General features: G+C 46.1%; 52 non-coding genes across 52 annotated transcripts; all 52 read right to left on the reverse strand.

The window, feature by feature from the left end:
• Positions 1 to 87: 87 nt before the first annotated feature.
• On the reverse strand, positions 88 to 161 carry trnat-agu (transfer RNA threonine (anticodon AGU)). Its single transcript has one exon. It is a non-coding gene; the product is annotated as a tRNA-Thr (tRNA).
• A 582-nt stretch (positions 162 to 743) lies between these two features.
• Positions 744 to 833, reverse strand: trnar-ucu (transfer RNA arginine (anticodon UCU)). Its single transcript is given in 2 exon segments — positions 744 to 779; positions 797 to 833. It is a non-coding gene; the product is annotated as a tRNA-Arg (tRNA).
• Positions 834 to 1,023: 190 nt separating this feature from the next.
• Positions 1,024 to 1,097, reverse strand: trnat-cgu (transfer RNA threonine (anticodon CGU)). The gene has a single exon. It is a non-coding gene; the product is annotated as a tRNA-Thr (tRNA).
• Positions 1,098 to 1,268: 171 nt separating this feature from the next.
• Positions 1,269 to 1,342, reverse strand: trnat-agu (transfer RNA threonine (anticodon AGU)). The gene has a single exon. It is a non-coding gene; the product is annotated as a tRNA-Thr (tRNA).
• A 582-nt stretch (positions 1,343 to 1,924) lies between these two features.
• On the reverse strand, positions 1,925 to 2,014 carry trnar-ucu (transfer RNA arginine (anticodon UCU)). Its single transcript is given in 2 exon segments — positions 1,925 to 1,960; positions 1,978 to 2,014. It is a non-coding gene; the product is annotated as a tRNA-Arg (tRNA).
• Positions 2,015 to 2,204: 190 nt separating this feature from the next.
• Positions 2,205 to 2,278, reverse strand: trnat-cgu (transfer RNA threonine (anticodon CGU)). The gene has a single exon. It is a non-coding gene; the product is annotated as a tRNA-Thr (tRNA).
• A 171-nt stretch (positions 2,279 to 2,449) lies between these two features.
• trnat-agu (transfer RNA threonine (anticodon AGU)) lies at positions 2,450 to 2,523 on the reverse strand. The gene has a single exon. It is a non-coding gene; the product is annotated as a tRNA-Thr (tRNA).
• Positions 2,524 to 3,105: 582 nt separating this feature from the next.
• On the reverse strand, positions 3,106 to 3,195 carry trnar-ucu (transfer RNA arginine (anticodon UCU)). The gene is given in 2 exon segments: positions 3,106 to 3,141; positions 3,159 to 3,195. It is a non-coding gene; the product is annotated as a tRNA-Arg (tRNA).
• A 190-nt stretch (positions 3,196 to 3,385) lies between these two features.
• trnat-cgu (transfer RNA threonine (anticodon CGU)) lies at positions 3,386 to 3,459 on the reverse strand. The gene has a single exon. It is a non-coding gene; the product is annotated as a tRNA-Thr (tRNA).
• A 171-nt stretch (positions 3,460 to 3,630) lies between these two features.
• trnat-agu (transfer RNA threonine (anticodon AGU)) lies at positions 3,631 to 3,704 on the reverse strand. Its single transcript has one exon. It is a non-coding gene; the product is annotated as a tRNA-Thr (tRNA).
• Positions 3,705 to 4,286: 582 nt separating this feature from the next.
• Positions 4,287 to 4,376, reverse strand: trnar-ucu (transfer RNA arginine (anticodon UCU)). The gene is given in 2 exon segments: positions 4,287 to 4,322; positions 4,340 to 4,376. It is a non-coding gene; the product is annotated as a tRNA-Arg (tRNA).
• Positions 4,377 to 4,566: 190 nt separating this feature from the next.
• Positions 4,567 to 4,640, reverse strand: trnat-cgu (transfer RNA threonine (anticodon CGU)). The gene has a single exon. It is a non-coding gene; the product is annotated as a tRNA-Thr (tRNA).
• Positions 4,641 to 4,811: 171 nt separating this feature from the next.
• Positions 4,812 to 4,885, reverse strand: trnat-agu (transfer RNA threonine (anticodon AGU)). Its single transcript has one exon. It is a non-coding gene; the product is annotated as a tRNA-Thr (tRNA).
• A 582-nt stretch (positions 4,886 to 5,467) lies between these two features.
• Positions 5,468 to 5,557, reverse strand: trnar-ucu (transfer RNA arginine (anticodon UCU)). The gene is given in 2 exon segments: positions 5,468 to 5,503; positions 5,521 to 5,557. It is a non-coding gene; the product is annotated as a tRNA-Arg (tRNA).
• Positions 5,558 to 5,747: 190 nt separating this feature from the next.
• Positions 5,748 to 5,821, reverse strand: trnat-cgu (transfer RNA threonine (anticodon CGU)). The gene has a single exon. It is a non-coding gene; the product is annotated as a tRNA-Thr (tRNA).
• A 171-nt stretch (positions 5,822 to 5,992) lies between these two features.
• trnat-agu (transfer RNA threonine (anticodon AGU)) lies at positions 5,993 to 6,066 on the reverse strand. Its single transcript has one exon. It is a non-coding gene; the product is annotated as a tRNA-Thr (tRNA).
• Positions 6,067 to 6,648: 582 nt separating this feature from the next.
• trnar-ucu (transfer RNA arginine (anticodon UCU)) lies at positions 6,649 to 6,738 on the reverse strand. The gene is given in 2 exon segments: positions 6,649 to 6,684; positions 6,702 to 6,738. It is a non-coding gene; the product is annotated as a tRNA-Arg (tRNA).
• A 190-nt stretch (positions 6,739 to 6,928) lies between these two features.
• Positions 6,929 to 7,002, reverse strand: trnat-cgu (transfer RNA threonine (anticodon CGU)). Its single transcript has one exon. It is a non-coding gene; the product is annotated as a tRNA-Thr (tRNA).
• Positions 7,003 to 7,173: 171 nt separating this feature from the next.
• On the reverse strand, positions 7,174 to 7,247 carry trnat-agu (transfer RNA threonine (anticodon AGU)). Its single transcript has one exon. It is a non-coding gene; the product is annotated as a tRNA-Thr (tRNA).
• A 582-nt stretch (positions 7,248 to 7,829) lies between these two features.
• trnar-ucu (transfer RNA arginine (anticodon UCU)) lies at positions 7,830 to 7,919 on the reverse strand. Its single transcript is given in 2 exon segments — positions 7,830 to 7,865; positions 7,883 to 7,919. It is a non-coding gene; the product is annotated as a tRNA-Arg (tRNA).
• A 190-nt stretch (positions 7,920 to 8,109) lies between these two features.
• On the reverse strand, positions 8,110 to 8,183 carry trnat-cgu (transfer RNA threonine (anticodon CGU)). The gene has a single exon. It is a non-coding gene; the product is annotated as a tRNA-Thr (tRNA).
• A 172-nt stretch (positions 8,184 to 8,355) lies between these two features.
• On the reverse strand, positions 8,356 to 8,429 carry trnat-agu (transfer RNA threonine (anticodon AGU)). The gene has a single exon. It is a non-coding gene; the product is annotated as a tRNA-Thr (tRNA).
• Positions 8,430 to 9,011: 582 nt separating this feature from the next.
• trnar-ucu (transfer RNA arginine (anticodon UCU)) lies at positions 9,012 to 9,101 on the reverse strand. The gene is given in 2 exon segments: positions 9,012 to 9,047; positions 9,065 to 9,101. It is a non-coding gene; the product is annotated as a tRNA-Arg (tRNA).
• A 190-nt stretch (positions 9,102 to 9,291) lies between these two features.
• trnat-cgu (transfer RNA threonine (anticodon CGU)) lies at positions 9,292 to 9,365 on the reverse strand. The gene has a single exon. It is a non-coding gene; the product is annotated as a tRNA-Thr (tRNA).
• Positions 9,366 to 9,536: 171 nt separating this feature from the next.
• On the reverse strand, positions 9,537 to 9,610 carry trnat-agu (transfer RNA threonine (anticodon AGU)). The gene has a single exon. It is a non-coding gene; the product is annotated as a tRNA-Thr (tRNA).
• Positions 9,611 to 10,472: 862 nt separating this feature from the next.
• Positions 10,473 to 10,546, reverse strand: trnat-cgu (transfer RNA threonine (anticodon CGU)). The gene has a single exon. It is a non-coding gene; the product is annotated as a tRNA-Thr (tRNA).
• A 171-nt stretch (positions 10,547 to 10,717) lies between these two features.
• On the reverse strand, positions 10,718 to 10,791 carry trnat-agu (transfer RNA threonine (anticodon AGU)). The gene has a single exon. It is a non-coding gene; the product is annotated as a tRNA-Thr (tRNA).
• A 582-nt stretch (positions 10,792 to 11,373) lies between these two features.
• trnar-ucu (transfer RNA arginine (anticodon UCU)) lies at positions 11,374 to 11,463 on the reverse strand. Its single transcript is given in 2 exon segments — positions 11,374 to 11,409; positions 11,427 to 11,463. It is a non-coding gene; the product is annotated as a tRNA-Arg (tRNA).
• Positions 11,464 to 11,653: 190 nt separating this feature from the next.
• trnat-cgu (transfer RNA threonine (anticodon CGU)) lies at positions 11,654 to 11,727 on the reverse strand. Its single transcript has one exon. It is a non-coding gene; the product is annotated as a tRNA-Thr (tRNA).
• A 171-nt stretch (positions 11,728 to 11,898) lies between these two features.
• On the reverse strand, positions 11,899 to 11,972 carry trnat-agu (transfer RNA threonine (anticodon AGU)). The gene has a single exon. It is a non-coding gene; the product is annotated as a tRNA-Thr (tRNA).
• Positions 11,973 to 12,554: 582 nt separating this feature from the next.
• Positions 12,555 to 12,644, reverse strand: trnar-ucu (transfer RNA arginine (anticodon UCU)). Its single transcript is given in 2 exon segments — positions 12,555 to 12,590; positions 12,608 to 12,644. It is a non-coding gene; the product is annotated as a tRNA-Arg (tRNA).
• A 190-nt stretch (positions 12,645 to 12,834) lies between these two features.
• trnat-cgu (transfer RNA threonine (anticodon CGU)) lies at positions 12,835 to 12,908 on the reverse strand. The gene has a single exon. It is a non-coding gene; the product is annotated as a tRNA-Thr (tRNA).
• A 171-nt stretch (positions 12,909 to 13,079) lies between these two features.
• On the reverse strand, positions 13,080 to 13,153 carry trnat-agu (transfer RNA threonine (anticodon AGU)). Its single transcript has one exon. It is a non-coding gene; the product is annotated as a tRNA-Thr (tRNA).
• Positions 13,154 to 13,735: 582 nt separating this feature from the next.
• Positions 13,736 to 13,825, reverse strand: trnar-ucu (transfer RNA arginine (anticodon UCU)). Its single transcript is given in 2 exon segments — positions 13,736 to 13,771; positions 13,789 to 13,825. It is a non-coding gene; the product is annotated as a tRNA-Arg (tRNA).
• Positions 13,826 to 14,015: 190 nt separating this feature from the next.
• trnat-cgu (transfer RNA threonine (anticodon CGU)) lies at positions 14,016 to 14,089 on the reverse strand. Its single transcript has one exon. It is a non-coding gene; the product is annotated as a tRNA-Thr (tRNA).
• A 171-nt stretch (positions 14,090 to 14,260) lies between these two features.
• On the reverse strand, positions 14,261 to 14,334 carry trnat-agu (transfer RNA threonine (anticodon AGU)). Its single transcript has one exon. It is a non-coding gene; the product is annotated as a tRNA-Thr (tRNA).
• Positions 14,335 to 14,916: 582 nt separating this feature from the next.
• trnar-ucu (transfer RNA arginine (anticodon UCU)) lies at positions 14,917 to 15,006 on the reverse strand. Its single transcript is given in 2 exon segments — positions 14,917 to 14,952; positions 14,970 to 15,006. It is a non-coding gene; the product is annotated as a tRNA-Arg (tRNA).
• A 190-nt stretch (positions 15,007 to 15,196) lies between these two features.
• On the reverse strand, positions 15,197 to 15,270 carry trnat-cgu (transfer RNA threonine (anticodon CGU)). The gene has a single exon. It is a non-coding gene; the product is annotated as a tRNA-Thr (tRNA).
• A 171-nt stretch (positions 15,271 to 15,441) lies between these two features.
• trnat-agu (transfer RNA threonine (anticodon AGU)) lies at positions 15,442 to 15,515 on the reverse strand. The gene has a single exon. It is a non-coding gene; the product is annotated as a tRNA-Thr (tRNA).
• Positions 15,516 to 16,097: 582 nt separating this feature from the next.
• trnar-ucu (transfer RNA arginine (anticodon UCU)) lies at positions 16,098 to 16,187 on the reverse strand. The gene is given in 2 exon segments: positions 16,098 to 16,133; positions 16,151 to 16,187. It is a non-coding gene; the product is annotated as a tRNA-Arg (tRNA).
• Positions 16,188 to 16,377: 190 nt separating this feature from the next.
• Positions 16,378 to 16,451, reverse strand: trnat-cgu (transfer RNA threonine (anticodon CGU)). Its single transcript has one exon. It is a non-coding gene; the product is annotated as a tRNA-Thr (tRNA).
• A 171-nt stretch (positions 16,452 to 16,622) lies between these two features.
• On the reverse strand, positions 16,623 to 16,696 carry trnat-agu (transfer RNA threonine (anticodon AGU)). The gene has a single exon. It is a non-coding gene; the product is annotated as a tRNA-Thr (tRNA).
• A 582-nt stretch (positions 16,697 to 17,278) lies between these two features.
• Positions 17,279 to 17,368, reverse strand: trnar-ucu (transfer RNA arginine (anticodon UCU)). The gene is given in 2 exon segments: positions 17,279 to 17,314; positions 17,332 to 17,368. It is a non-coding gene; the product is annotated as a tRNA-Arg (tRNA).
• Positions 17,369 to 17,558: 190 nt separating this feature from the next.
• trnat-cgu (transfer RNA threonine (anticodon CGU)) lies at positions 17,559 to 17,632 on the reverse strand. Its single transcript has one exon. It is a non-coding gene; the product is annotated as a tRNA-Thr (tRNA).
• A 171-nt stretch (positions 17,633 to 17,803) lies between these two features.
• Positions 17,804 to 17,877, reverse strand: trnat-agu (transfer RNA threonine (anticodon AGU)). The gene has a single exon. It is a non-coding gene; the product is annotated as a tRNA-Thr (tRNA).
• A 582-nt stretch (positions 17,878 to 18,459) lies between these two features.
• Positions 18,460 to 18,549, reverse strand: trnar-ucu (transfer RNA arginine (anticodon UCU)). The gene is given in 2 exon segments: positions 18,460 to 18,495; positions 18,513 to 18,549. It is a non-coding gene; the product is annotated as a tRNA-Arg (tRNA).
• A 190-nt stretch (positions 18,550 to 18,739) lies between these two features.
• On the reverse strand, positions 18,740 to 18,813 carry trnat-cgu (transfer RNA threonine (anticodon CGU)). The gene has a single exon. It is a non-coding gene; the product is annotated as a tRNA-Thr (tRNA).
• Positions 18,814 to 18,984: 171 nt separating this feature from the next.
• Positions 18,985 to 19,058, reverse strand: trnat-agu (transfer RNA threonine (anticodon AGU)). Its single transcript has one exon. It is a non-coding gene; the product is annotated as a tRNA-Thr (tRNA).
• Positions 19,059 to 19,640: 582 nt separating this feature from the next.
• On the reverse strand, positions 19,641 to 19,730 carry trnar-ucu (transfer RNA arginine (anticodon UCU)). The gene is given in 2 exon segments: positions 19,641 to 19,676; positions 19,694 to 19,730. It is a non-coding gene; the product is annotated as a tRNA-Arg (tRNA).
• Positions 19,731 to 19,920: 190 nt separating this feature from the next.
• On the reverse strand, positions 19,921 to 19,994 carry trnat-cgu (transfer RNA threonine (anticodon CGU)). The gene has a single exon. It is a non-coding gene; the product is annotated as a tRNA-Thr (tRNA).
• A 171-nt stretch (positions 19,995 to 20,165) lies between these two features.
• Positions 20,166 to 20,239, reverse strand: trnat-agu (transfer RNA threonine (anticodon AGU)). Its single transcript has one exon. It is a non-coding gene; the product is annotated as a tRNA-Thr (tRNA).
• Positions 20,240 to 20,821: 582 nt separating this feature from the next.
• trnar-ucu (transfer RNA arginine (anticodon UCU)) lies at positions 20,822 to 20,911 on the reverse strand. The gene is given in 2 exon segments: positions 20,822 to 20,857; positions 20,875 to 20,911. It is a non-coding gene; the product is annotated as a tRNA-Arg (tRNA).
• Between the last annotated feature and the right edge of the window lie 9 nt (positions 20,912 to 20,920).

The following is a 20,920-nucleotide window of genomic DNA, read 5'->3' on the forward strand; positions in this document are numbered from 1 at the left end:
AACCTCGGTTTCACCGTTTTTGGTCAATTCTGGGAAAATCACATGCTCGCTAAGGTGCACAGACTTGAGCCACATGAGTTTCGCCAAAGGCACCGCTGGGATTCGAACCCAGGATCTCCTGTTTACTAGACAGGCGCTTTAACCAACTAAGCCACGGCGCCAAGCCCTGTGTGAGGAACCTGGAAGGGCGACCCAGGAAACCTTTAGCAAAGACCATTTAGGCTACGGAAAGAAAAACAAAGTATGGCACTTCTCTGTTGTGGTGGCCGGTCCATGTGTGCAAGTGCCAAGAAGTTTCAGAAGGCAAATATGGTAGTAAACCACAGAGAACAATTTGAATGGCCTCATACCCGTTAGGGTCGGATTCTCTACCCCAGCACGTGGAGAAAATGGAAAACTAGCCAAATGTATCACCGTTTTGACCCAACCCTACATAGATAGAGGGATATCATGGAAGCTAGCAGGTCTGACCCTTCCATGTTATGGTCGTTTTCTTGCACTGCATTTTATATAGAAATGTCAATTCAATTTGATGCATATATGAACATATGTGAAGTTCTGCATCTACATGATACAAGCCAGTGACTCAAATACCTCTATGACGGTTCTCGGGTATGATTCCAAGCCTTTTGACTTGATTGACATTATTTATTTGAATACGTTGAAAACAAGAGTCCTCAAAAACTTTCTGTTGCCTGCGGGAAACACTGTGCAGTATATAGAAAACAAAACACCAACATTTACGACTCTGGTGGGACTCGAACCCACAACCTTTGAATGGCCTCATTTCACAATCCAGAAGTCCAATGCGCTATCCATTGCGCCACAGAGCCTGGCTGGTTGCATGTATTGGCCACGTGATGGTTTTTCTTCTGGGCATTTGAACGTCCAGCAGTGTGAAGCTTTTTAAACTTTGTGGGCAGAAAAGACAGGTCCTCGAGCCTCTGCACAATTGAAACATGATTCAAAATGCTGATGCCCTCTGTCCAAGAAAGATTCCAGTGAGCAAAGGTATCAGTGGAGAGGCACCGCTGGGATTCGAACCCAGGATCTCCTGTTTACGAGACAGGCGCTTTGACCAGCTAAGCCACGGCGCCTGGCTGCCACTGCGCTTTAGCTTTGGACACTGTCCTCCGACAACAGCTGAGGGATGGTATGAAAATGGAAAAATCTGCAAAGAAAACCTCGGTTTCACCGTTTTTGGTCAATTCTGGGAAAATCACATGCTTGCTAAGGTGCACAGACTTTAGCCACATGAGTTTCGCCAAAGGCAGCGCTGGGATTCGAACCCAGGATCTCCTGTTTACTAGACAGGCGCTTTAACCAACTAAGCCACGGCGCCAAGCCCTGTGTGGGGAACCTGGAAGGGTGACCTAGGAAACCTTTAGCAACGACCATTTAGGCTACGGAAAGAAAAACAAAGTATGGCACTTCTCTGTTGTGGTGGCCGGTCCTTGTGTGCAAGTGCCAAGAAGTTTCCGTAAGCAAATGTGGTAGTAAACCACAGAGAACAATTTGAATGGCCTCATACCCGTTAGCATCGACGTCTCTACCCCAGCACGTGGAGAAAATGGAAAACTAGCCAAATGTATCACCCTTTTGACCCAACCCTACATAGATAGAGGGATATCATGGAAGCTAGCAGGTCAGACCCTTCCATGTTATGGTCGTTTTCTTGCACTGCATTTTATATAGAAATGTCAATTCAATTTGATGCATATATGAACATATGTGAAGTTCTGCATCTACATGATACAAGACAGTGACTCAAATACCTCTATGACGGTTCTCGGGTATGATTCCAAGCCTTTTGTCTTGATTGACATTATTTAATTGAATACGTTGAAAACAAGAGTCCTCAAAAACTTTCTGTTGCCTGCGGGAAACACTGTGCAGTATATAGAAAACAAAACACCAACATTTACGACTCTGGTGGGACTCGAACCCACAACCTTTGAATGGCCTCATTTCACAATCTAGAAGTCCAATGCGCTATCCATTGCGCCACAGAGCCTGGCTGGTTGCATGTATTGGCCACGTGATGGTTTTTCTTCTGGGCATTTGAACGTCCAGCAGTGTGAAGCTTTTTAAACTTTGTGGGCAGAAAAGACAGGTCCTCGAGCCTCTGCACAATTGAAACATGATTCAAAATGCTGATGCCCTCTGTCCAAGAAAGATTCCAGTGAGCAAAGGTATCAGTGGAGAGGCACCGCTGGGATTCGAACCCAGGATCTCCTGTTTACGAGACAGGCGCTTTGACCAGCTAAGCCACGGCGCCTGGCTGCCACTGCGCTTGAGCTTTGGACACTGTCCTCCGACAACAGCTGAGGGATGGTATGAAAATGGAAAAATCTGCAAAGAAAACCTCGGTTTCACCGTTTTTGGTCAATTCTGGGAAAATCACATGCTCGCTAAGGTGCACAGACTTGAGCCACATGAGTTTCGCCAAAGGCACCACTGGGATTCGAACCCAGGAACTCCTGTTTACTAGACAGGCGCTTTAACCAACTAAGCCACGGCGCCAAGCCCTGTGTGAGGAACCTGGAAGGGCGACCCAGGAAACCTTTAGCAAAGACCATTTAGGCTACGGAAAGAAAAACAAAGTATGGCACTTCTCTGTTGTGGTGGCCGGTCCATGTGTGCAAGTGCCAAGAAGTTTCGGAAGGCAAATGTGGTAGTAAACCACAGAGAACAATTTGAATGGCCTCATACCCGTTAGCATCGACGTCTCTACCCCAGCACGTGGAGAAAATGGAAAACTGGCCAAATGTATCACCCTTTTGACCCAACCCTACATAGATAGAGGGATATCATGGAAGCTAGCAGGTCTGACCCTTCCATGTTATGGTCGTTTTCTTGCACTGTATTTTATATAGAAATGTCAATTCAATTTGATGCATATATGAACATATGTGAAGTTCTGCATCTACATGATACAAGACAGTGACTCAAATACCTCTATGACGGTTCTCGGGTATGATTCCAAGCCTTTTGTCTTGATTGACATTATTTATTTGAATACGTTGAAAACAAGAGTCCTCAAAAACTTTCTGTTGCCTGCGGGAAACACTGTGCAGTATATAGAAAACAAAACACCAACATTTACGACTCTGGTGGGACTCGAACCCACAACCTTTGAATGGCCTCATTTCACAATCCAGAAGTCCAATGCGCTATCCATTGCGCCACAGAGCCTGGCTGGTTGCATGTATTGGCCACGTGATGGTTTTTCTTCTGGGCATTTGAACGTCCAGCAGTGTGAAGCTTTTTAAACTTTGTGGGCAGAAAAGACAGGTCCTCGAGCCTCTGCACAATTGAAACATGATTCAAAATGCTGATGCCCTCTGTCCAAGAAAGATTCCAGTGAGCAAAGGTATCAGTGGAGAGGCACCGCTGGGATTCGAACCCAGGATCTCCTGTTTACGAGACAGGCGCTTTGACCAGCTAAGCCACGGCGCCTGGCTGCCACTGCGCTTGAGCTTTGGACACTGTCCTCCGACAACAGCTGAGGGATGGTATGAAAATGGAAAAATCTGCAAAGAAAACCTCGGTTTCACCGTTTTTGGTCAATTCTGGGAAAATCACATGCTCGCTAAGGTGCACAGACTTGAGCCACATGAGTTTCGCCAAAGGCACCGCTGGGATTCGAACCCAGGATCTCCTGTTTACTAGACAGGCGCTTTAACCAACTAAGCCACGGCGCCAAGCCCTGTGTGAGGAACCTGGAAGGGCGACCCAGGAAACCTTTAGCAAAGACCATTTAGGCTACGGAAAGAAAAACAAAGTATGGCACTTCTCTGTTGTGGTGGCCGGTCCATGTGTGCAAGTGCCAAGAAGTTTCGGAAGGCAAATGTGGTAGTAAACCACAGAGAACAATTTGAATGGCCTCATACCCGTTAGCATCGACGTCTCTACCCCAGCACGTGGAGAAAATGGAAAACTAGCCAAATGTATCACTCTTTTGACCCAACCCTACATAGATAGAGGGATATCATGGAAGCTAGCAGGTCTGACCCTTCCATGTTATGGTCGTTTTCTTGCACTGCATTTTATATAGAAATGTCAATTCAATTGGATGCATATATGAACATATGTGAAGTTCTGCATCTACATGATACAAGCCAGTGACTCAAATACCTCTATGACGGTTCTCGGGTATGATTCCAAGCCTTTTGACTTGATTGACATTATTTATTTGAATACGTTGAAAACAAGAGTCCTCAAAAACTTTCTGTTGCCTGCGGGAAACACTGTGCAGTATATAGAAAACAAAACACCAACATTTACGACTCTGGTGGGACTCGAACCCACAACCTTTGAATGGCCTCATTTCACAATCTAGAAGTCCAATGCGCTATCCATTGCGCCACAGAGCCTGGCTGGTTGCATGTATTGGCCACGTGATGGTTTTTCTTCTGGGCATTTGAACGTCCAGCAGTGTGAAGCTTTTTCAACTTTGTGGGCAGAAAAGACAGGTCCTCGAGCCTCTGCACAATTGAAACATGATTCAAAATGCTGATGCCCTCTGTCCAAGAAAGATTCCAGTGAGCAAAGGTATCAGTGGAGAGGCACCGCTGGGATTCGAACCCAGGATCTCCTGTTTACGAGACAGGCGCTTTGACCAGCTAAGCCACGGCGCCTGGCTGCCACTGCGCTTGAGCTTTGGACACTGTCCTCCGACAACAGCTGAGGGATGGTATGAAAATGGAAAAATCTGCAAAGAAAACCTCGGTTTCACCGTTTTTGGTCAATTCTGGGAAAATCACATGCTCGCTAAGGTGCACAGACTTGAGCCACATGAGTTTCGCCAAAGGCACCGCTGGGATTCGAACCCAGGATCTCCTGTTTACTAGACAGGCGCTTTAACCAACTAAGCCACGGCGCCAAGCCCTGTGTGAGGAACCTGGAAGGGCGACCCAGGAAACCTTTAGCAAAGACCATTTAGGCTACGGAAAGAAAAACAAAGTATGGCACTTCTCTGTTGTGGTGGCCGGTCCATGTGTGCAAGTGCCAAGAAGTTTCGGAAGGCAAATGTGGTAGTAAACCACAGAGAACAATTTGAATGGCCTCATACCCGTTAGCATCGACGTCTCTACCCCAGCACGTGGAGAAAATGGAAAACTAGCCAAATGTATCACCCTTTTGACCCAACCCTACATAGATAGAGGGATATCATGGAAGCTAGCAGGTCTGACCCTTCCATGTTATGGTCGTTTTCTTGCACTGCATTTTATATAGAAATGTCAATTCAATTTGATGCATATATGAACATATGTGAAGTTCTGCATCTACATGATACAAGCCAGTGACTCAAATACCTCTATGACGGTTCTCGGGTATGATTCCAAGCCTTTTGACTTGATTGACATTATTTATTTGAATACGTTGAAAACAAGAGTACTCAAAAACTTTCTGTTGCCTGCGGGAAACACTGTGCAGTATATAGAAAACAAAACACCAACATTTACGACTCTGGTGGGACTCGAACCCACAACCTTTGAATGGCCTCATTTCACAATCTAGAAGTCCAACGCGCTATCCATTGCGCCACAGAGCCTGTCTGACTTCCTGTCTGGGCCACGTGATGTTTTTTCTTCTGGGCATTTGAACGTCCAGCAGTGTGAAGCTTTTTAAACTCTGTGGGCAGGAAAGACAGGTCCTCGAGCCTCTGCACAATTGAAACATGATTCAAAATGCTGATGCCCTCTGTCCAAGAAAGATTCCAGTGAGCAAAGGTATCAGAGGACAGGCACCGCTGGGATTCGAACCCAGGATCTCCTGTTTACGAGACAGGCGCTTTGACCAGCTAAGCCACGGCGCCTGGCTGCCACTGCGCTTGAGCTTTGGACACTGTCCTCCGACAACAGCTGAGGGATGGTATGAAAATGGAAAAATCTGCAAAGAAAACCTCGGTTTCACCGTTTTTGGTCAATTCTGGGAAAATCACATGCTCGCTAAGGTGCACAGACTTTAGCCACATGAGTTTCGCCAAAGGCACCGCTGGGATTCGAACCCAGGATCTCCTGTTTACTAGACAGGCGCTTTAACCAACTAAGCCACGGCGCCAAGCCCTGTGTGGGGAACCTGGAAGGGTGACCTAGGAAACCTTTAGCAACGACCATTTAGGCTACGGAAAGAAAAACAAAGTATGGCACTTCTCTGTTGTGGTGGCCGGTCCTTGTGTGCAAGTGCCAAGAAGTTTCCGTAAGCAAATGTGGTAGTAAACCACAGAGAACAATTTGAATGGCCTCATACCCGTTAGCATCGACGTCTCTACCCCAGCACGTGGAGAAAATGGAAAACTAGCCAAATGTATCACCCTTTTGACCCAACCCTACATAGATAGAGGGATATCATGGAAGCTAGCAGGTCTGACCCTTCCATGTTATGGTCGTTTTCTTGCACTGCATTTTATATAGAAATGTCAATTCAATTTGATGCATATATGAACATATGTGAAGTTCTGCATCTACATGATACAAGCCAGTGACTCAAATACCTCTATGACGGTTCTCGGGTATGATTCCAAGCCTTTTGTCTTGATTGACATTATTTAATTGAATACGTTGAAAACAAGAGTCCTCAAAAACTTTCTGTTGCCTGCGGGAAACACTGTGCAGTATATAGAAAACAAAACACCAATATTTACGACTCTGGTGGGACTCGAACCCACAACCTTTGAATGGCCTCATTTCACAATCTAGAAGTCCAATGCGCTATCCATTGCGCCACAGAGCCTGGCTGGTTGTATGTATTGGCCACGTGATGGTTTTTCTTCTGGGCATTTGAACGTCCAGCAGTGTGAAGCTTTTTAAACTTTGTGGGCAGAAAAGACAGGTCCTCGAGCCTCTGCACAATTGAAACATGAATCAAAATGCTGATGCCCTCTGTCCAAGAAAGATTCCAGTGAGCAAAGGTATCAGTGGAGAGGCACCGCTGGGATTCGAACCCAGGATCTCCTGTTTACGAGACAGGCGCTTTGACCAGCTAAGCCACGGCGCCTGGCTGCCACTGCGCTTGAGCTTTGGACACTGTCCTCCGACAACAGCTGAGGGATGGTATGAAAATGGAAAAATCTGCAAAGAAAACCTCGGTTTCACCGTTTTTGGTCAATTCTGGGAAAATCACATGCTCGCTAAGGTGCACAGACTTGAGCCACATGAGTTTCGCCAAAGGCACCGCTGGGATTCGAACCCAGGATCTCCTGTTTACTAGACAGGCGCTTTAACCAACTAAGCCAAGGCGCCAAGCCCTGTGTGAGGAACCTGGAAGGGCGACCCAGGAAACCTTTAGCAAAGACCATTTAGGCTACGGAAAGAAAAACAAAGTATGGCACTTCTCTGTTGTGGTGGCCGGTCCATGTGTGCAAGTGCCAAGAAGTTTCGGAAGGCAAATGTGGTAGTAAACCACAGAGAACAATTTGAATGGCCTCATACCCGTTAGCATCGACGTCTCTACCCCAGCACGTGGAGAAAATGGAAAACTAGCCAAATGTATCACCCTTTTGACCCAACCCTACATAGATAGAGGGATATCATGGAAGCTAGCAGGTCTGACCCTTCCATGTTATGGTCGTTTTCTTGCACTGCATTTTATATAGAAATGTCAATTCAATTTGATGCATATATGAACATATGTGAAGTTCTGCATCTACATGATACAAGCCAGTGACTCAAATACCTCTATGACGGTTCTCGGGTATGATTCCCAGCCTTTTGACTTGATTGACATTATTTTTTTGAATACGTTGAAAACAAGAGTCCTCAAAAACTTTCTGTTGCCTGCGGGAAACACTGTGCAGTATATAGAAAACAAAACACCAACATTTACGACTCTGGTGGGACTCGAACCCACAACCTTTGAATGGCCTCATTTCACAATCTAGAAGTCCAATGCGCTATCCATTGCGCCCCAGAGCCTGGCTGGTGGCATGTATTGGCCACGTGATGGTTTTTCTTCTGGGCATTTGAACGTCCAGCAGTGTGAAGCTTTTTAAACTTTGTGGGCAGAAAAGACAGGTCCTCGAGCCTCTGCACAATTGAAACATGATTCAAAATGCTGATGCCCTCTGTCCAAGAAAGATTCCAGTGAGCAAAGGTATCAGTGGAGAGGCACCGCTGGGATTCGAACCCAGGATCTCCTGTTTACGAGACAGGCGCTTTGACCAGCTAAGCCACGGCGCCTGGCTGCCACTGCGCTTTAGCTTTGGACACTGTCCTCCGACAACAGCTGAGGGATGGTATGAAAATGGAAAAATCTGCAAAGAAAAACTCGGTTTCACCGTTTTTGGTCAATTCTGGGAAAATCACATGCTCGCTAAGGTGCACAGACTTGAGCCACATGAGTTTCGCCAAAAGGCACCGCTGGGATTCGAACCCAGGATCTCCTGTTTACTAGACAGGCGCTTTAACCAACTAAGCCACGGCGCCAAGCCCTGTGTGAGGAACCTGGAAGGGTGACCTAGGAAACCTTTAGCAACGACTATTTAGGCTACGGAAAGAAAAACAAAGTATGGCACTTCTCTGTTGTGGTGGCCGGTCCTTGTGTGCAAGTGCCAAGAAGATTCCGTAAGCAAATGTGGTAGTAAACCACAGAGAACAATTTGAATGGCCTCATACCCGTTAGCATCGACGTCTCTACCCCAGCACGTGGAGAAAATGGAAAACTAGCCAAATGTATCACCCTTTTGACCCAACCCTACATAGATAGAGGGATATCATGGAAGCTAGCAGGTCTGACCCTTCCATGTTATGGTCGTTTTCTTGCACTGCATTTTATATAGAAATGTCAATTCAATTTGATGCATATATGAACATATGTGAAGTTCTGCATCTACATGATACAAGCCAGTGACTCAAATACCTCTATGACGGTTCTCGGGTATGATTCCAAGCCTTTTGACTTGATTGACATTATTTATTTGAATACGTTGAAAACAAGAGTCCTCAAAAACTTTCTGTTGCCTGCGGGAAACACTGTGCAGTATATAGAAAACAAAACACCAACATTTACGACTCTGGTGGGACTCGAACCCACAACCTTTGAATGGCCTCATTTCACAATCTAGAAGTCCAACGCGCTATCCATTGCGCCACAGAGCCTGTCTGACTTCCTGTCTGGGCCACGTGATGTTTTTTCTTCTGGGCATTTGAACGTCCAGCAGTGTGAAGCTTTTTAAACTCTGTGGGCAGGAAAGACAGGTCCTCGAGCCTCTGCACAATTGAAACATGATTCAAAATGCTGATGCCCTCTGTCCAAGAAAGATTCCAGTGAGCAAAGGTATCAGAGGACAGGCACCGCTGGGATTCGAACCCAGGATCTCCTGTTTACGAGACAGGCGCTTTGACCAGCTAAGCCACGGCGCCTGGCTGCCACTGCGCTTGAGCTTTGGACACTGTCCTCCGACAACAGCTGAGGGATGGTATGAAAATGGAAAAATCTGCAAAGAAAACCTCGGTTTCACCGTTTTTGGTCAATTCTGGGAAAATCACATGCTCGCTAAGGTGCACAGACTTTAGCCACATGAGTTTCGCCAAAGGCACCGCTGGGATTCGAACCCAGGATCTCCTGTTTACTAGACAGGCGCTTTAACCAACTAAGCCACGGCGCCAAGCCCTGTGTGAGGAACCTGGAAGGGCGACCCAGGAAACCTTTAGCAAAGACCATTTAGGCTACGGAAAGAAAAACAAAGTATGGCACTTCTCTGTTGTGGTGGCCGGTCCATGTGTGCAAGTGCCAAGAAGTTTCGGAAGGCAAATGTGGTAGTAAACCACAGAGAACAATTTGAATGGCCTCATACCCGTTAGCATCGACGTCTCTACCCCAGCACGTGGAGAAAATGGAAAACTAGCCAAATGTATCACCCTTTTGACCCAACCCTACATAGATAGAGGGATATCATGGAAGCTAGCAGGTCTGACCCTTCCATGTTATGGTCGTTTTCTTGCACTGCATTTTATATAGAAATGTCAATTTAATTTGATGCATATATGAACATATGTGAAGTTCTGCATCTACATGATACAAGACAGTGACTCAAATACCTCTATGACGGTTCTCGGGTATGATTCCAAGCCTTTTGACTTGATTGACATTATTTATTTGAATACGTTGAAAACAAGAGTCCTCAAAAACTTTCTGTTGCCTGCGGGAAACACTGTGCAGTATATAGAAAACAAAACACCAACATTTACGACTGTGGTGGGACTCAAACCAACATCCTTTGAATGGCCTCATTTCACAATCTAGAAGTCCAATGCGCTATCCATTGCGCCACAGAGCCTGGCTGGTTGCATGTATTGGCCACGTGATGGTTTTTCTTCTGGGCATTTGAACGTCCAGCAGTGTGAAGCTTTTTAAACTTTGTGGGCAGAAAAGACAGGTCCTCGAGCCTTTGCACAATTGAAACATGATTCAAAATTCTGATGCCCTCTGTCCAAGAAAGATTCCAGTGAGCAAAGGTATCAGTGGAGAGGCACCGCTGGGATTCGAACCCAGGATCTCCTGTTTACGAGACAGGCGCTTTGACCAGCTAAGCCACGGCGCCTGGCTGCCACTGTGCTTGAGCTTTGGACACTGTCCTCCGACAACAGCTGAGGGATGGTATGAAAATGGAAAAATCTGCAAAGAAAACCTCGGTTTCACCGTTTTTGGTCAATTCTGGGAAAGTCACATGCTCGCTAAGGTGCACAGACTTGAGCCACATGAGTTTCGCCAAAGGCACCGCTGGGATTCGAACCCAGGATCTCCTGTTTACTAGACAGGCGCTTTAACCAACTAAGCCACGGCGCCAAGCCCTGTGTGAGAAACCTGGAAGGGTGACCTAGGAAACCTTTAGCAACGACTATTTAGGCTACGGAAAGAAAAACAAAGTATGGCACTTCTCTGTTGTGGTGGCCAGTCCTTGTGTGCAAGTGCCAAGAAGTTTCCGTAAGCAAATGTGGTAGTAAACCACAGAGAACAATTTGAATGGCCTCATACCCGTTAGCATCGACGTCTCTACCCCAGCACGTGGAGAAAATGGAAAACTAGCCAAATGTATCACCCTTTTGACCCAACCCTACATAGATAGAGGGATATCATGGAAGCTAGCAGGTCTGACCCTTCCATGTTATGGTCGTTTTCTTGCACTGCATTTTATATAGAAATGTCAATTCAATTTGATGCATATATGAACATATGTGAAGTTCTGCATCTACATGATACAAGCCAGTGACTCAAATACCTCTATGACGGTTCTCGGGTATGATTCCAAGCCTTTTGACTTGATTGACATTATTTATTTGAATACGTTGAAAACAAGAGTCCTCAAAAACTTTCTGTTGCCTGCGGGAAAAACTGTGCAGTATATAGAAAACAAAACACCAACATTTTCGACTCTGGTGGGATTTGAACCCACAACCTTTGAATGGCCTCATTTCACAATCTAGAAGTCCAATGCGCTATCCATTGCGCCACAGAGCCTGGCTGGTTGCATGTATTGGCCACGTGATGGTTTTTCTTCTGGGCATTTGAACGTCCAGCAGTGTGAAGCTTTTTAAACTTTGTGGGCAGAAAAGACAGGTCCTCGAGCCTCTGCACAATTGAAACATGATTCAAAATGCTGATGCCCTCTGTCCAAGAAAGATTCCAGTGAGCAAAGGTATCAGTGGAGAGGCACCGCTGGGATTCGAACCCAGGATCTCCTGTTTACGAGACAGGCGCTTTGACCAGCTAAGCCACGGTGCCTGGCTGCCACTGCGCTTGAGCTTTGGACACTGTCCTCCGACAACAGCTGAGGGATGGTATGAAAATTGAAAAATCTGCAAAGAAAACCTCGGTTGCACCGTTTTTGGTCAATTCTGGGAAAATCACATGCTCGCTAAGGTGCACAGACTTGAGCCACATGAGTTTCGCCAAAGGCACCGCTGGGATTCGAACCCAGGATCTCCTGTTTACTAGACAGGCGCTTTAACCAACTAAGCCACGGCGCCAAGCCCTGTGTGAGGAACCTGGAAGGGCGACCCAGGAAACCTTTAGCAAAGACCATTTAGGCTACGGAAAGAAAAACAAAGTATGGCACTTCTCTGTTGTGGTGGCCGGTCCATGTGTGCAAGTGCCAAGAAGTTTCCGAAGGCAAATGTGATAGTAAACCACAGAGAACAATTTGAATGGCCTCATACCCGTTAGCATCGACGTCTCTACCCCAGCACGTGGAGAAAATGGAAAACTAGCCAAATGTATCACCCTTTTGACCCAACCCTACATAGATAGAGGGATATCATGGAAGCTAGCAGGTCTGACCCTTCCATGTTATGGTCGTTTTCTTGCACTGCATTTTATATAGAAATGTCAATTCAATTTGATGCATATATGAACATATGTGAAGTTCTGCATCTACATGATACAAGCCAGTGACTCAAATACCTCTATGACGGTTCTCGGGTATGATTCCAAGCCTTTTGACTTGATTGACATTATTTTTTTGAATACGTTGAAAACAAGAGTCCTCAAAAACTTTCTGTTGCCTGCGGGAAACACTGTGCAGTATATAGAAAACAAAACACCAACATTTACGACTCTGGTGGGACTCGAACCCACAACCTTTGAATGGCCTCATTTCACAATCTAGAAGTCCAATGCGCTATCCATTGCGCCACAGAGCCTGGCTGGTGGCATGTATTGGCCACGTGATGGTTTTTCTTCTGGGCATTTGAACGTCCAGCAGTGTGAAGCTTTTTAAACTTTGTGGGCAGGAAAGACAGGTCCTCGAGCCTCTGCACAATTGAAACATGATTCAAAATGCTGATGCCCTCTGTCCAAGAAAGATTCCAGTGAGCAAAGGTATCAGAGGACAGGCACCGCTGGGATTCGAACCCAGGATCTCCTGTTTACGAGACAGGCGCTTTGACCAGCTAAGCCACGGCGCCTGGCTGCCACTGCGCTTGAGCTTTGGACACTGTCCTCCGACAACAGCTGAGGGATGGTATGAAAATGGAAAAATCTGCAAAGAAAACCTCGGTTTCACAGTTTTTGGTCAATTCTGGGAAAATCACATGCTCGCTAAGGTGCACAGACTTTAGCCACATGAGTTTCGCCAAAGGCACCGCTGGGATTCGAACCCAGGATCTCCTGTTTACTAGACAGGCGCTTTAACCAACTAAGCCACGGCGCCAAGCCCTGTGTGGGGAACCTGGAAGGGTGACCTAGGAAACCTTTAGCAACGACCATTTAGGCTACGGAAAGAAAAACAAAGTATGGCACTTCTCTGTTGTGGTGGCCGGTCCTTGTGTGCAAGTGCCAAGAAGTTTCCGTAAGCAAATGTGGTAGTAAACCACAGAGAACAATTTGAATGGCCTCATACCCGTTAGCATCGACGTCTCTACCCCAGCACGTGGAGAAAATGGAAAACTAGCCAAATGTATCACCCTTTTGACCCAACCCTACATAGATAGAGGGATATCATGGAAGCTAGCAGGTCAGACCCTTCCATGTTATGGTCGTTTTCTTGCACTGCATTTTATATAGAAATGTCAATTCAATTTGATGCATATATGAACATATGTGAAGTTCTGCATCTACATGATACAAGACAGTGACTCAAATACCTCTATGACGGTTCTCGGGTATGATTCCAAGCCTTTTGTCTTGATTGACATTATTTAATTGAATACGTTGAAAACAAGAGTCCTCAAAAACTTTCTGTTGCCTGCGGGAAACACTGTGCAGTATATAGAAAACAAAACACCAATATTTACGACTCTGGTGGGACTCGAACCCACAACCTTTGAATGGCCTCATTTCACAATCTAGAAGTCCAATGCGCTATCCATCGCGCCACAGAGCCTGGCTGGTTGCATGTATTGGCCACGTGATGGTTTTTCTTCTGGGCATTTGAACGTCCAGCAGTGTGAAGCTTTTTAAACTTTGTGGGCAGAAAAGACAGGTCCTCGAGCCTCTGCACAATTGAAACATGATTCAAAATGCTGATGCCCTCTGTCCAAGAAAGATTCCAGTGAGCAAAGGTATCAGTGGAGAGGCACCGCTGGGATTCGAACCCAGGATCTCCTGTTTACGAGACAGGCGCTTTGACCAGCTAAGCCACGGCGCCTGGCTGCCACTGCGCTTGAGCTTTGGACACTGTCCTCCGACAACAGCTGAGGGATGGTATGAAAATGGAAAAATCTGCAAAGAAAACCTCGGTTTCACCGTTTTTGGTCAATTCTGGGAAAATCACATGCTCGCTAAGGTGCACAGACTTGAGCCACATGAGTTTCGCCAAAGGCACCGCTGGGATTCGAACCCAGGATCTCCTGTTTACTAGACAGGCGCTTTAACCAACTAAGCCACGGCGCCAAGCCCTGTGTGAGGAACCTGGAAGGGCGACCCAGGAAACCTTTAGCAAAGACCATTTAGGCTACGGAAAGAAAAACAAAGTATGGCACTTCTCTGTTGTGGTGGCCGGTCCATGTGTGCAAGTGCCAAGAAGTTTCGGAAGGCAAATGTGGTAGTAAACCACAGAGAACAATTTGAATGGCCTCATACCCGTTAGCATCGACGTCTCTACCCCAGCACGTGGAGAAAATGGAAAACTAGCCAAATGTATCACCCTTTTGACCCAACCCTACATAGATAGAGGGATATCATGGAAGCTAGCAGGTCTAACCCTTCCATGTTATGGTCGTTTTCTTGCACTGCATTTTATATAGAAATGTCAATTCAATTTGATGCATATATGAACATATGTGAAGTTCTGCATCTACATGATACAAGCCAGTGACTCAAATACCTCTATGACGGTTCTCGGGTATGATTCCAAGCCTTTTGACTTGATTGACATTATTTATTTGAATACGTTGAAAACAAGAGTCCTCAAAAACTTTCTGTTGCCTGCGGGAAACACTGTGCAGTATATAGAAAACAAAACACCAACATTTACGACTCTGGTGGGACTCGAACCCACAACCTTTGAATGGCCTCATTTCACAATCTAGAAGTCCAATGCGCTATCCATTGCGCCACAGAGACTGGCTGGTGGCATGTATTGGCCACGTGATGGTTTTTCTTCTGGGCATTTGAACGTCCAGCAGTGTGAAGCTTTTTAAACTTTGTGGGCAGGAAAGACAGGTCCTCGAGCCTCTGCACAATTGAAACATGATTCAAAATGCTGATGCCCTCTGTCCAAGAAAGATTCCAGTGAGCAAAGGTATCAGAGGACAGGCACCGCTGGGATTCGAACCCAGGATCTCCTGTTTACGAGACAGGCGCTTTGACCAGCTAAGCCACGGCGCCTGGCTGCCACTGCGCTTGAGCTTTGGACACTGTCCTCCGACAACAGCTGAGGGATGGTATGAAAATGGAAAAATCTGCAAAGAAAACCTCGGTTTCACAGTTTTTGGTCAATTCTGGGAAAATCACATGCTCGCTAAGGTGCACAGACTTTAGCCACATGAGTTTCGCCAAAGGCACCGCTGGGATTCGAACCCAGGATCTCCTATTTACTAGACAGGCGCTTTAACCAACTAAGCCACGGCGCCAAGCCCTGTGTGGGGAAACTGGAAGGGTGACCTAGGAAACCTTTAGCAACGACCATTTAGGCTACGGAAAGAAAAACAAAGTATGGCACTTCTCTGTTGTGGTGGCCGGTCCTTGTGTGCAAGTGCCAAGAAGTTTCCGTAAGCAAATGTGGTAGTAAACCACAGAGAACAATTTGAATGGCCTCATACCCGTTAGCATCGACGTCTCTACCCCAGCACGTGGAGAAAATGGAAAACTAGCCAAATGTATCACCCTTTTGACCCAACCCTACATAGATAGAGGGATATCATGGAAGCTAGCAGGTCAGACCCTTCCATGTTATGGTCGTTTTCTTGCACTGCATTTTATATAGAAATGTCAATTCAATTTGATGCATATATGAACATATGTGAAGTTCTGCATCTACATGATACAAGACAGTGACTCAAATACCTCTATGACGGTTCTCGGGTATGATTCCAAGCCTTTTGTCTTGATTGACATTATTTAATTGAATACGTTGAAAACAAGAGTCCTCAAAAACTTTCTGTTGCCTGCGGTAAACACTGTGCAGTATATAGAAAACAAAACACCAATATTTACGACTCTGGTGGGACTCGAACCCACAACCTTTGAATGGCCTCATTTCACAATCTAGAAGTCCAATGCGCTATCCATTGCGCCACAGAGCCTGGCTGGTTGCATGTATTGGCCACGTGATGGTTTTTCTTCTGGGCATTTGAACGTCCAGCAGTGTGAAGCTTTTTAAACTTTGTGGGCAGAAAAGACAGGTCCTCGAGCCTCTGCACAATTGAAACATGATTCAAAATTCTGATGCCCTCTGTCCAAGAAAGATTCCAGTGAGCAAAGGTATCAGTGGAGAGGCACCGCTGGGATTCGAACCCAGGATCTCCTGTTTACGAGACAGGCGCTTTGACCAGCTAAGCCACGGCGCCTGGCTGCCACTGCGCTTGAGCTTTGGACACTGTCCTCCGACAACAGCTGAGGGATGGTATGAAAATGGAAAAATCTGCAAAGAAAACCTCGGTTTCACCGTTTTTGGTCAATTCTGGGAAAATCACATGCTCGCTAAGGTGCACAGACTTGAGCCACATGAGTTTCGCCAAAGGCACCGCTGGGATTCGAACCCAGGATCTCCTGTTTACTAGACAGGCGCTTTAACCAACTAAGCCACGGCGCCAAGCCCTGTGTGAGGAACCTGGAAGGGCGACCCAGGAAACCTTTAGCAAAGACCATTTAGGCTACGGAAAGAAAAACAAAGTATGGCACTTCTCTGTTGTGGTGGCCGGTCCATGTGTGCAAGTGCCAAGAAGTTTCGGAAGGCAAATGTGGTAGTAAACCACAGAGAACAATTTGAATGGCCTCATACCCGTTAGCATCGACGTCTCTACCCCAGCACGTGGAGAAAATGGAAAACTAGCCAAATGTATCACCCTTTTGACCCAACCCTACATAGATAGAGGGATATCATGGAAGCTAGCAGGTCTGACCCTTCCATGTTATGGTCGTTTTCTTGCACTGCATTTTATATAGAAATGTCAATTCAATTTGATGCATATATGAACATATGTGAAGTTCTGCATCTACATGATACAAGCCAGTGACTCAAATACCTCTATGACGGTTCTCGGGTATGATTCCAAGCCTTTTGACTTGATTGACATTATTTATTTGAATACGTTGAAAACAAGAGTCCTCAAAAACTTTCTGTTGCCTGCGGGAAACACTGTGCAGTATATAGAAAACAAAACATCAACATTTACGACTCTGGTTGGACTCGAACCCACAACCTTTGAATGGCCTCATTTCACAATCTAGAAGTCCAATGCGCTATCCATTGCGCCACAGAGCCTGGCTGGTTGCATGTATTGGCCATGTGATGGTTTTTCTTCTGGGCATTTGAACGTCCAACAGTGTGAAGCTTTTTAAACTTTGTGGGCAGAAAAGACAGGTCCTCGAGCCTCTGCACAATTGAAACATGATTCAAAATGCTGATGCCCTCTGTCCAAGAAAGATTCCAGTGAGCAAAGGTATCAGTGGAGAGGCACCGCTGGGATTCGAACCCAGGATCTCCTGTTTACGAGACAGGCGCTTTGACCAGCTAAGCCACGGCTCCTGGCTGCCACTGCGCTTGAGCTTTGGACACTGTCCTCCGACAACAGCTGAGGGATGGTATGAAAATGGAAAAATCTGCAAAGAAAACCTCGGTTTCACCGTTTTTGGTCAATTCTGGGAAAATCACATGCTCGCTAAGGTGCACAGACTTGAGCCACATGAGTTTCGCCAAAGGCACCACTGGGATTCAAACCCAGGATCTCCTGTTTACTAGACAGGTGCTTTAACCAACTAAGCCACGGCGCCAAGCCCTGTGTGAGGAACCTGGAAGGGTGACCCAGGAAACCTTTAGCAAAGACCATTTAGGCTACGGAAAGAAAAACAAAGTATGGCACTTCTCTGTTGTGGTGGCCGGTCCATGTGTGCAAGTGCCAAGAAGTTTCGGAAGGCAAATGTGGTAGTAAACCACAGAGAACAATTTGAATGGCCTCATACCCGTTAGCATCGACGTCTCTACCCCAGCACGTGGAGAAAATGGAAAACTAGCCAAATGTATCACCCTTTTGACCCAACCCTACATAGATAGAGGGATATCATGGAAGCTAGCAGGTCTGACCCTTCCATGTTATGGTCGTTTTCTTGCACTGCATTTTATATAGAAATGTCAATTCAATTTGATGCATATATGAACATATGTGAAGTTCTGCATCTACATGATACAAGCCAGTGACTCAAATACCTCTATGACGGTTCTCGGGTATGATTCCAAGCCTTTTGACTTGATTGACATTATTTATTTGAATACGTTGAAAACAAGAGTCCTCAAAAACTTTCTGTTGCCTGCGGGAAACACTGTGCAGTATATAGAAAACAAAACACCAACATTTACGACTCTGGTGGGACTCGAACCCACAACCTTTGAATGGCCTCATTTCACAATCTAGAAGTCCAATGCGCTATCCATTGCGCCACAGAGACTGGCTGGTGGCATGTATTGGCCACGTGATGGTTTTTCTTCTGGGCATTTGAACGTCCAGCAGTGTGAAGCTTTTTAAACTTTGTGGGCAGGAAAGACAGGTCCTCGAGCCTCTGCACAATTGAAACATGATTCAAAATGCTGATGCCCTCTGTCCAAGAAAGATTCCAGTGAGCAAAGGTATCAGAGGACAGGCACCGCTGGGATTCGAACCCAGGATCTCCTGTTTACGAGACAGGCGCTTTGACCAGCTAAGCCACGGCGCCTGGCTGCCACTGCGCTTGAGCTTTGGACACTGTCCTCCGACAACAGCTGAGGGATGGTATGAAAATGGAAAAATCTGCAAAGAAAACCTCGGTTTCACAGTTTTTGGTCAATTCTGGGAAAATCACATGCTCGCTAAGGTGCACAGACTTGAGCCACATGAGTTTCGCCAAAGGCACCGCTGGGATTCGAACCCAGGATCTCCTATTTACTAGACAGGCGCTTTAACCAACTAAGCCACGGCGCCAAGCCCTGTGTGGGGAAACTGGAAGGGTGACCTAGGAAACCTTTAGCAACGACCATTTAGGCTACGGAAAGAAAAACAAAGTATGGCACTTCTCTGTTGTGGTGGCCGGTCCTTGTGTGCAAGTGCCAAGAAGTTTCCGTAAGCAAATGTGGTAGTAAACCACAGAGAACAATTTGAATGGCCTCATACCCGTTAGCATCGACGTCTCTACCCCAGCACGTGGAGAAAATGGAAAACTAGCCAAATGTATCACCCTTTTGACCCAACCCTACATAGATAGAGGGATATCATGGAAGCTAGCAGGTCTGACCCTTCCATGTTATGGTCGTTTTCTTGCACTGCATTTTATATAGAAATGTCAATTCAATTTGATGCATATATGAACATATGTGAAGTTCTGCATCTACATGATACAAGACAGTGACTCAAATACCTCTATGACGGTTCTCGGGTATGATTCCAAGCCTTTTGTCTTGATTGACATTATTTAATTGAATACGTTGAAAACAAGAGTCCTCAAAAACTTTCTGTTGCCTGCGGTAAACACTGTGCAGTATATAGAAAACAAAACACCAATATTTACGACTCTGGTGGGACTCGAACCCACAACCTTTGAATGGCCTCATTTCACAATCTAGAAGTCCAATGCGCTATCCATTGCGCCACAGAGCCTGGCTGGTTGCATGTATTGGCCACGTGATGGTTTTTCTTCTGGGCATTTGAACGTCCAGCAGTGTGAAGCTTTTTAAACTTTGTGGGCAGAAAAGACAGGTCCTCGAGCCTCTGCACAATTGAAACATGATTCAAAATTCTGATGCCCTCTGTCCAAGAAAGATTCCAGTGAGCAAAGGTATCAGTGGAGAGGCACCGCTGGGATTCGAACCCAGGATCTCCTGTTTACGAGACAGGCGCTTTGACCAGCTAAGCCACGGCGCCTGGCTGCCACTGCGCTTGAGCTTTGGACACTGTCCTCCGACAACAGCTGAGGGATGGTATGAAAATGGAAAAATCTGCAAAGAAAACCTCGGTTTCACCGTTTTTGGTCAATTCTGGGAAAATCACATGCTCGCTAAGGTGCACAGACTTGAGCCACATGAGTTTCGCCAAAGGCACCGCTGGGATTCGAACCCAGGATCTCCTGTTTACTAGACAGGCGCTTTAACCAACTAAGCCACGGCGCCAAGCCCTGTGTGAGGAACCTGGAAGGGCGACCCAGGAAACCTTTAGCAAAGACCATTTAGGCTACGGAAAGAAAAACAAAGTATGGCACTTCTCTGTTGTGGTGGCCGGTCCATGTGTGCAAGTGCCAAGAAGTTTCGGAAGGCAAATGTGGTAGTAAACCACAGAGAACAATTTGAATGGCCTCATACCCGTTAGCATCGACGTCTCTACCCCAGCACGTGGAGAAAATGGAAAACTAGCCAAATGTATCACCCTTTTGACCCAACCCTACATAGATAGAGGGATATCATGGAAGCTAGCAGGTCTGACCCTTCCATGTTATGGTCGTTTTCTTGCACTGCATTTTATATAGAAATGTCAATTCAATTTGATGCATATATGAACATATGTGAAGTTCTGCATCTACATGATACAAGCCAGTGACTCAAATACCTCTATGACGGTTCTCGGGTATGATTCCAAGCCTTTTGACTTGATTGACATTATTTATTTGAATACGTTGAAAACAAGAGTCCTCAAAAACTTTCTGTTGCCTGCGGGAAACACTGTGCAGTATATAGAAAACAAAACACCAACATTTACGACTCTGGTGGGACTCGAACCAACAACCTTTGAATGGCCTCATTTCACAATCTAGAAGTCCAATGCGCTATCCATTGCGCTACAGAGCCTGGCAGGTT

The sequence above is a fragment of the Pseudorasbora parva genome, chromosome 8 (genome assembly GCF_024679245.1).
Source record: "Pseudorasbora parva isolate DD20220531a chromosome 8, ASM2467924v1, whole genome shotgun sequence".
NCBI lineage: Eukaryota > Metazoa > Chordata > Actinopteri > Cypriniformes > Gobionidae > Pseudorasbora > Pseudorasbora parva.